We start from the raw sequence: 9,937 nt of genomic DNA, 5'->3' as shown, positions 1-9,937 counted from the left end.
CCGTGACAGATATGGTATCGCTCTCTCACACGCACGCTCTGTTGTAGGGACGCATAATTCGAGATTACCAATCATCACGTGGTGCATTCAGCAGATTCTTTATGAAGTCTTTTCCAGGGGTGTCATGTACCCCTTAAATCTGAGGGGGCACAAAGTATGTGAGGATGCCTGGAGGCTGGTCCGGAAAGGTGCTATGCCCATAAATTGGAGACTGTTGTATTTTTCAAACACCTGAAACAAAATTTGAGGGGGCACAAAGTACAGGAAGATGGCTGGTGGCTGGTCCGGAGGGGTGCTATTCCCAGTCCATAAATTGGAGACTTTTCCAAACACCCGAAACAGCTTTCTCCTGCAACGGTTCCAAAAGGGTTATTCGGCTGTCCCCATAAGAGAACCCTTTTTTGTTCGGCTCCAGCTAGAACCCTTTTTGGTTCGGTTCCAGGTAGAACCGTTTTGAGCTCCAAGTAGAACCGTCTGTAGAAAGGGTTCTACATGGAACCCAAAAGGTTCTTTAAAGGGTTATTTTTTTAAAGAAACTACATATGCTTCTCTGCATTTCTGCTAAAATCTGTGTAAAAGATTGAAAGGAATGTGAGTATTATTCAGTACATTTAGTTATTGCTTGCTTTTCTAAAATCTATCAACCTTGTCAGCAGGCATGCCAGCTAAGATAGACAAACTAGCTACTCTAACTTGATTGATAGCCTGGAATGCCTTCTTGGTAGCTAGTTATGAAGGTTGTGACATTGGGAACCTATCTGGGCTAGCTAAAGCCAACTTCATAAAATTGCTATGTGGCTAGTAGTATTACAGGACAAATCTGTTTGGGCACCCATGGGAATGACGCCTCTGGTATTTTCTATGGCAGAAATTATGATAAAGGTGCAACAGGTTAGTTAGAGTTGTGTCAAGAAAGTGTAGCCTACAAGAAATTGACAAGAAAGTGTAGCCTACAAAGAAACCGATGAGGTAAAACTTTAAATAACAATAAATCCACCATCTTACTCTCCATGGCTCATGCACTGATGTACTGAACACCAGGATGTAGGCCTATATTGCGTTTACATTTGAGTCATTTAGCAGATGCTCTTATCCAGAGTTATTTACAGTAAGTGCAGTCATCTTAAAAAAGCTAGATGGGACAACCACATATCTCAGTCATAGTAAGTACATTTTTTATCAATAAAGTAGCTATCAGCATAGTCAGTGCAAAACAAAAGTGAGTTGGTCATTTAATCCACTATGATTTTGAGTTTTGTGAGCCCTGCATGGCACATACACAAAATCCCATTGTTAAGCAAAACAAACAATGCATGCAAGATTTGTGTATCAATCATTTTACAAGGCCACAATGGAACTTGATCCTGGTATCACTGTGTCAACACTTCAAGAGAGTGAAGAGGAGAGGAATCAGTTACAGGTTTGTATTGACCGATCTGTTGACACAGACAATGACGTGTGGTCGAATTCTGTTAGAGACCGTACTATTGTTTGTCCACCCACGGTCCAAGACCCTGGACCTGTCACTGAGCGAAAAGGTGTCCTATTACTGCTGTGCAATGGCTACCACCTCTCTGAGATCTGTAAACAGAGCAACCCAACAGAGACCTGGTGATGACCTAATTGTTTTGACAGGCAAACAACGGACCCCTGAGAGCCCATATGGGAATCCATGAGTCTACAGAGGGAGGAAAAAGTGCACTGGTTTGCATTGCTGGGCTGCTGATGAGGAGTATCCAAGATGCCATTTTAATTTAGTTTCTATTGCTAATCCTGGGTTTCAGCCTCGCTAGCGAATGGGAAAGCAGTGTGTGGATCTCATGTGGATTGCAGAAAATGCACATTCCTTCACATTGTGTTCAGCCTTATGATAACAAGGCATTGTAGGACTAAAAGCAGTCAGATGAGGGTACGATGGGAACAGCTGACACCCCTCAGCCACGAGCCATCTGTCCAGGGTCCTGGGTGATGATGATGAGGTAATGGTTGTTCCTGAAGCATCACACCTCTTTATCAGTAAAGCCCTGTTCAAACAGGAGCATCTCTTCACATATTTCATGAATTATCCTACAATGCAACAGGCCCTGTGACCTCAACGTAAAGTCATGTCTGGGTTAGCCTTCATGAACAGTCATAAAAAAGTCACAGTCAATGCTTTTTGTGACATGCATGAGATGGATTCAGAGATACAGTATAAAGGAGGGGTGCAACACTAGAAGAGCACCTGGTCATTTTGCAGTGGTATATCACATTTTAAAGAAAGAAAATGTGTATATCTGTATATGAATATATGAATATATACAGTATATATTTGCATATTTGTTAATCATGAGCTATACTGAATTCACACAGAATTTCAGAATCCATTTAGCTGTTTTGTTTCTGATAGGGCCTAACTGAATTTGGTGTTTGCTGTCAAGGGGGCCAAGGTTTCTTCAACCTTATCCAATATGATTCGACTTTGCTGAATTTACTGCAGAGACTGACATATATATGCACCATTAATTTGGGATGAGAGAGGATGTCATTGGTCCTGTCGATCTTTCTGTTAGCCTACATGTTTCATTTGTTAAGGTGGTTTATGCATCTGTAAAACCAAAACATAGGCTATACATTTTGTACACACAACATACAGGGATAATCAACGAGGGGCTATGAGTTCTTTGGAAAATAATGAACGACATGGAAGGTGTGTTCCGGAGTGGAACTAACCTTCCATGGAGTTTCCAATATATATACACTACCATTCAAAAGTTTGGGGTCACTTAGAAATGTTCTTGTTTTTGAAAGAAAAGCACATTTAAGTCCATTAAAATAACATCAAATTGATCAGAAATACAGTGTAGACATTGTAATGTTGTAAATGACTATTGTAGCTGGAAACGGCAGAATTTTTATGGAATATCTACATAGGCGTACAGAGGCCCATTGTCAGCAACCATCCCTCCTGTGTTCCAATGGCACGTTGTGTTAGCTAATCCAAATGTTTATCATTTTAAAAGGCTAATTGATCATTAGAAAGCCCTTTTGCAATTATGTTAGCACAGCTGAAAACTGTTGTGCTGATTAGACCAGCTGAGTATCTGGAGCATCAGCATTTGTGGGTTCGATTACAGGCTCAAAATGTCCAGAAACAAATACATTTCTTCTGAAACTCATCAGTCTATTCTTGTTCTGAGAAATGAAGGCTATTCCATCCAAGAAATTGCCAAGAAACTGAAGGTCTCGTACAACGCTATATACTACTCTATTCACAAAACAGTGCAAGCTGGCTCTATCCAGAATAGAAAGAGGAGTGGGAGGCCCCGGTGCACAACTGAGCAAGAGGACAAGTACATTAGAGTGTCTAGTTTGAGAAACAGACGCCTCACAAGTCCTCAACTGGCAGCTTCATTAAATAGTACCCGCAAAACACCAGTCTCAACATCAACAGTGAAGAGGTGACTTTGGGATGCTGGCCTTCTAGGCAGAGTTGCAAAGAAAAAGCCATATCTCATACTGGCCAATAAAAAGAAAAGATTAAGATGGGAAAAAGAACACAGACACTGGACAGAGGAACTCTGCCTAAAAGGCCAGCATCCCGGAGTTGCTTCTTCACTGTTGACTTTGAGACTGGTGTTTTGCACGTTGTTTGATTTATGGAACACTAAGATAAATAGTTATCTGGGTCGTATACAGTAATAACTACAGCCATATAATGTTTATATATGGTTGTCATGTATAGTGTCAGACTCTGTTATAGATATACAGTATGCACAGTCTTAGCCTCCACTCTATGGAGACCAATGACTGTAGACAGAACTCTCGGGAAAGCCTGTTTATCACGCCCTGTCTCTTACACAATAGTGTATACCATGGTTGCTACAGTACCCCATGGTAAAGGTGCTACCTGCTGATGGTTTGCTCAGGTCTCAGGTCTGTCTCTCAGCACCTTGCCATTACCTTGTTTGTGGAGGCAGCTGTTTGCCCAGTGCCACCTCAGTGGGCCCAACTACGCCTGTTTAGCAGCCAATTAAGGCAGCAACAATGAAAAGTAATTTGTGAAATTGAGGTGGGGGGGTTCTGCAGTCTCCCATCTGAGTTGAAAAAAATAGGAGAGGGTGTGTGTGTGGGGAGGGGAGGGGGGGGGGGTTGGGAGGATAATGGATGATGTCATTGTGGCAACCCAAACATTGGCTCGTCTTACAATGTGTTAGGAGACGTGCTGTGGCCTTCTGTTTTGGTTACTACTACCAGACTGCTACAAATACACACACACACACACACACACACACACAATACACAATATTACATTGGATTTAAATAGCGCTTTTTGGAGACCCAAAGACGCATAAGACACCTTTAACCTCTGGCCCTCCTACAGAGTTTTGACTAGATGGTATACAGTTTATGTCAGAATTGACATTTCGTTGCAGAATTTGTGCAGCAGGTTAGGATAATTAAAGTTGCAGGTTAGGATAATTTGTTTTAAGGCTAGGAAAAGGGTTAGGATTAGGGTTAGCTCAAGTGCAAAAAATTACAACTTTTTTTATTTTTAATTTAATTTAATTTTTACCCCCTTTTCTCCCCAATTTTCGTGGTATCCAATCGCTAGTAATTACTATCTTGTCTCATCGCTACAACTCCCGTACGGGCTCGGGAGAGACGAAGGTCGAAAGCCATGCGTCCCAAAAATTACAACTTTAGAAGTAAATTTGACATAAACTGTATCATGTCTAGACATGACCCTCCTACAGGGGGGACCTGATGATGATGCACAGAACAGAGGGCATGGGAAAACAACAGGGAGATAACTCAGTACAAAGCAAATTATCTCATTTGCATGCTTGTCACTATCACAAAATTAGTAAATTACCTATTAGGGAGTGTGTATGTGCAGGTAAACAGACAGGGCAAATAAATTAGTGCATGTTGTTGTGTCGCTATCATGCCCTTATTTGAGTTGCATGGCCTCCCTCAAACGATGTGCCCTCGTTTAACGCATGATGCAGCCAAGAATAGAACACCAATCACATGACCAAGGACGTAACTTCATCATCCACCATTAACGGCATCGTCAGTGTGGCACCGCACAGCATACAGCAGCAGCATTATATATTCCAACAATGAAATTGTTGACAGCTTGTTGTCACATTTGATTATGAGGGCTCAGTTCCCGAAAAGCATTCGCTGTGCATCACAGTCGAAATGTTCACTTCGTGTTCTGTATCAGAGCAATAGAGCCCTAGAACAGGATTCACTGATGTGTGAATACATTAATGATTTTGACTGACCAAGTGAGTGGCAAAATTAATAAATCATTCAGCATGAAATTAAATGCTAGGCCATTTGGCTGTTTCTTATCTAAATAGCACACCAAAGACGTTTAATTACTAGAGATGAAATAAAATATGTATGTAATTCATTCATAGATATGCATACAGATAATGTCTAAATTAATTTAACGAGCTGTGTGGCAAGGCGGGGGGAGTTGGTCGAGATTCATGTATATTGTATAGAACTTTTGTTCTGGTCTCTCGCGAGTCGTGTAAATTGACAAGATGCCAAGCAAATTTGCCCATGATGGGATGTTCGCCCGGACATGTACCTGCGAGGGGATTCCCCTTTTTAGCGAAGACATCTGTAATTTCCAGCCGATTAAGCACCGCAACAAAACCCGCACCACGAGCACTCCGCAGCTGAATGGTTGGGGTCAATGGTCGCACAGTCACATGTTTCACATCTGAGGTTAAAGGACAAGACAAGGGGATTTCCAATGCTCAGTTTGTGGTTCTTTTGACTGCGTGTATAGGCTACATTATCATAATTAAACGTGTTAAATGAAGCATATATAAATGAAGCATATATAGACTATAGAGACATAGGCTATAAAATTGAGCCTGCAATGTAACCTAGGCTACAAACCCCTAGATCCTAAATCTGCTAAATGTTTGCAAACAACCACACAAAAAAAGCAAGGCCTTGGGGGGGGGGGGAGGGGGGGGGTCATTTGAAAAGCACATAAAGACTACAATTTAATATCTCTAATCCAATATCAGCAAGCAGGTTGAATATCCCCGGATTAGGCAATTTGTCATAACTGGATTTCAGTGTTTCACAAAACATATCCTAATCCCATATCATAATTTGGACATGTTTTCGTTTACATGGGAGGTCATTTAAGGATTTGATTTCAAACTTATTAAAAGTATTAGCTGCATAGGCCTAGTCATCATTTTGCATTTGGTGTCTTTAATGTAAGGGATTACAAATACCATTTTCAATTGCATCATTGCAATTATCCAAATGAGAAATGGAAAAATATACATTTTAGGGGTAAATCTTATCCTAAAAGTTTTTTTCCCCCCTGCACAACAGGGCAACACGTTTAAATGAGAAATAAACATGATTTTTTTGCAAGTATATTTTTCCCCTATGTGTGATCATAAAAAAATCTGATCTCGAATAACAAGCATGCAATTGATAAAGAAAAGGGGTGCAATAAGCCAATGGGTGACCACCCCTAACAATGTGACAGGTTATGAGTGTCATTCAAGCAATGTGCAACAGGCCTACTCTACAATTGTTCATGTATGTGTCTGTGTTATTGTATCCTACAGCCCATGGTTATAATGAGGTTATAACCAATGACGTCATATATTACGTGTTATAATATGCAATGCAGAGGCACTTTGAACCCTTGTCATAGGCAGTCAATTGTCCTTATACCCCATCTCAACTTCACAACACACCAAAAGAGACAAACATGATTTATATGGTCTGACAAATGCATGCATTGATAATGACGCTGCTGCTGATGATTTACTATGCTGTTGACCATTCAATGTATACATAGGACAGGCTTAAATATATTACAGATTTTTGCACCCATAGGCTCGAGGCACCAGCTACTATCCAACCAGGCTTTGTTGACCGTTAACATAAAAGGTGCAACAGACGTGGTAAACTCACAGGAAAGCAAAAGGGGCGGGAAGGGGGCAGGGTTGGGCAAAAAGGTGTTTTGTTTCTTCCTTGAAAGTCTTGTCCGGGGTATTTAAACTGAGTAGCAGCATGTATCTTGTCGATGTGCATGTCAGGACTTGTTGTAATGCACGGAGGAGAGGGCGTGGCGAAACAGCCACCGCGGGAGTGAAAGCAGAGTAATACCACTATGAAACAGTCTCTCCCCTGTTATCAACATTTGGACCATAGCTCGGTGATAACGTGTTTGATAAGCATCGTTTTCCATGGAATAAAATAAGACTATACGGTTTGAATTGGCTGACTGTTTTGAGAATCGCAGCGGGAAACGTGGAATGTCACAAACTGCAAGTGGACTTTCTTCAACATCCAACGCAAGGACAAGCCGCGAGTCAAACAGCTTGTTGGACATATATTCTGATGTCAACAAGCCATCGACAGTGCCTCAACTACAGACAGATTTACAGTCACGAATCATCAGATAAATCATGTAAGTCTTAAAAGTTAGCAAATATTTTGATGATGCTGGTAGACTTGGCTACAGCTATACTGTACAGCTGAGTTTTGACAGGCTGCTAACGTTAGCTTTCAAGGTCGAGTTGTTAGATATAGCTAGCTACAATAAAAAAGGTGCTATCTAAAACCTCAGAGGGTTTTTCGGCTGTGGATTTAGCTAGCTGTCAAAATAACTTGACACGTCAAATTAGGCTATTATAGCTAGCATGCTACATTGTAATCGTATTGTAGTACTTTCAGAAAATAGTTTTCGAGGCAATCAATGATGTAAGTTAACTATTTAGTATTATGAAAATAAAGGATTCACGTGGTAGGAGTCAGCGGCATGGATGGGTTTTCCTGTAATATAGAAAGTGTGTTTGTGTGAAATTCAAGTGGCATCATCTTGTTGGTTGCTGCTTTCGAAAGCGTTTGTAGTCTCTTGTTTTACACACTTGGCTGTCATGAGTTTGATGTGGGAACTTTGGTGGTTGTGTGGAGAGGAACAGATAAGATAACATATGACAGCAGCCCAGTGATGCATTTCCACGTTCAACTTCGAGATATGGAATTCACGTTTTTATTCCATGTTAAGCGTTTTTTTTTCATCTTCAATTACATGACAGTCACAGACAGTATTTCAACAGCTGGGACAGAGGCAGACCCCTATCGCGTGGAACGGTTTATCCTGCGCAATCACAATCCACCTTCAATGTTTATTTTCCATACTTCATCATTTCCGTGTGAAACGTTTTATGTATTTTGAGTCGGAAAGGAATGATACGACCTGTGTGTTACAACGTAAAAATAATATCAAGCTTTGCAATAGTTAATGGGATGACAGGAGTTTGACAAAAAAATACAATTTTACTACTGACAGAGTTTGGCGCGCTCAGTGATGTGAATGAGCGCGTGTCGACTCGCTGCTTGCTTGGCTGTGGATTTGTTTATAAATAATGATCGCACACACGAGGGCGTAGTTGCTGCCATCTAGCCGCCACATAACATATGGGTTGGTAGGTCAAACTGTCTGTCGAAAAGTCACTGTTTGAAAACATACATGTGCTAAGACAACCTGTATTTCCCGTGAAACAAGGTATTTTAAGCTTATACCTTTAAACACAATTTAATGTACAATTTTGCTTGATATTTGGTTCTGAGGAATTTCTAACTCTGCATTATGAACGACCACAGCACTGAGACCCCTAGGACATAGTTCTTCCTGACATGGTGTATTACCCAATGATGTATATAAACCCTGGATTGCTGATGCTTTGTATTGGTCATTGAGAGGCTTTGAAGCCACCGGTCGGCAATATTTGCTCTCCCAGTAGGAGCTGTCCTCCATCAGTAGCGGTGCATGGGTAAAATCAGTGGTGAAGCCAGAAAAAAAACATAATTTATTACAACCTATGTGTTGTGATAATTGTGTTGTTTGCTCTATAACATGGTAGTTCATATGCCTTGCTACCATGATATATATGATATATAGGTCTAAGGCCGAGACAATAAGAAGACAGTGGCAGAATAATTTCAACTGCACCTTTGTTTAATCATAAAACCGGAGAGCAACCTCTGTCCGGTGAAGTCCACAAAGCATATTGCATGTAACAAACAGTTACATGACCTACAGCATGGTCAAGCAAGTTAATGTTGCCAACATTTTCAGACTATTGATTTAGAACCAGAGAGAGTTACCTCAAGTCCGAAAGTTGGCTTATCTACAGCTTAATTGTTTGCATACCTTTACACACAAACACACACTGCTCATAGTAAAAAGTTCCCCAATATCCACCAGGTGACAACAGTTTGTAAAAGGGGCGATCAGTCATGGCCTATTACAATTTTGTTATGCATTTGTAAACATCAACAGACTGCACCTGGTATGGCCCGCCCCCAGACGGAGAGTGGAGTGGACCACCATGGCCGTGGCAGACAACACAGCTGCAGCATGCAAGTCCAGCGGCCAGACACCTGGCCTGGTGGCAGCAACAACCCTCTCCAGGCTGCATACCACCAGTCCTGCCAACTGCCCTCCAACATGGACACCCAGCCCAGGCAGGGCTCTCCACCCCCCCAGCCCCAGAGAGAAGCCTCCCCACCACCCAGTGCCCATCCACTGGACACCCCCAGAAGAGCAAGCACAGGTAGGTTATTACTACTAGTTGCTGGATACTGTGATGTTTCATATAGTCTATGTTGCTGCTAATACAGAGTTCTTACGCATAGGCCTAAATGGTAAGCCACTGAGGCAGAAACCACGGTCATGTTAGAATAGGATTACAAGTGGTAGCTGTGAATAGCTTACTGCTATGAGGAAATACTAGCATCAAAGGACATCATGCTCACATGCTAGTGCAGTGGCATTGGATGGGAAAGTTCCCCCTCAACTGTATGATGGAATGTGTGAGTCGATCGAAAAGGAAAGTTGATGAAATAGAGATGCATTGACTATGAAGCAATATAATTCAATGTGATTGTT

This window comes from Salvelinus fontinalis, chromosome 33 (genome assembly GCF_029448725.1).
Source record: "Salvelinus fontinalis isolate EN_2023a chromosome 33, ASM2944872v1, whole genome shotgun sequence".
Classification (NCBI taxonomy): domain Eukaryota; kingdom Metazoa; phylum Chordata; class Actinopteri; order Salmoniformes; family Salmonidae; genus Salvelinus; species Salvelinus fontinalis.
This window is presented reverse-complemented; position numbering follows the sequence as displayed.